Here is a 760-nt window from a genome sequence, read left to right as displayed (position 1 = left end):
TTAAAAAAAAACAATTCACAAGCACCACACCAAGGGATACAACTTCGACCAGAAGCCAGGGATTCCCTGGATGATGGCACTTCTGTGTTTCTAGATGCACCCTCCGCCTCTGGCAGTTCTTATGTTTCAGGCGAGCATGCGCCCTTTGGCTTTCTTATTCACGGGATCCAACTCCAGCTGCAGGCCACCAGTGCCTCTAGTGCAGGCCTGGTCACTCGGGGTTCCGGGCCTTGGATGTTCCTGGCCTTGCTCCTCCGAGGACACCTGCTCCTGCTCCTGGTACACCACCACCTCCGCCTCCTCCAACACCGGCAATCCTGCTAATTCCTGCCCAATTCCCGCCACCTCTCCCTCCTCCAGGGCCGCACCTTCCTCCACCCAGAAAAGGGCGGCCTCCTCGCCTGGCACACCACCTGGGGCCTGCATCGCCTCTGCCGCCCCCCACCAGGCTGGTAGGCCCAGGGCCCCTCCCTCGTGAGACCCGGGCTCACAACTAAGATCCAGGATCCTGGAGTGCTGCCGCCTTCCTTCTGGCCCGTCTCACTCTCCATCTGTTCTCGCCGTAGCCCCGAGCTGCAAACAAGCTGGACACTAGACCACAGCAGACAGCCCGCACAGTCCGCCACCCGCCGCAGTATACCTGGTACTCCAACGGGTTACTTGCCCACAGCCGACGAACAGGGAAAGGGAGAGACGCATGCGCAGAACCCTGTGCCACCACGCACGTCTAATATGGCGGCGGGGAAGGGGTTGAACTCTC

General features: G+C 60.7%; 1 pseudogene; it reads right to left on the bottom strand.

Annotated features, from left to right (window-relative positions):
• Window positions 1-15: 15 nt before the first annotated feature.
• On the bottom strand, window positions 16-551 carry LOC108635562 (annotated as a pseudogene).
• Window positions 552-760: the final 209 nt, after the last annotated feature.

The sequence above is a fragment of the Capra hircus genome, unplaced genomic scaffold (assembly GCF_001704415.2).
Source record: "Capra hircus breed San Clemente unplaced genomic scaffold, ASM170441v1, whole genome shotgun sequence".
Taxonomy (NCBI): domain Eukaryota; kingdom Metazoa; phylum Chordata; class Mammalia; order Artiodactyla; family Bovidae; genus Capra; species Capra hircus.
The sequence above is the reverse complement of the archived record's forward strand: the minus strand, read 5'-3'. Positions and strand labels throughout refer to the sequence as shown.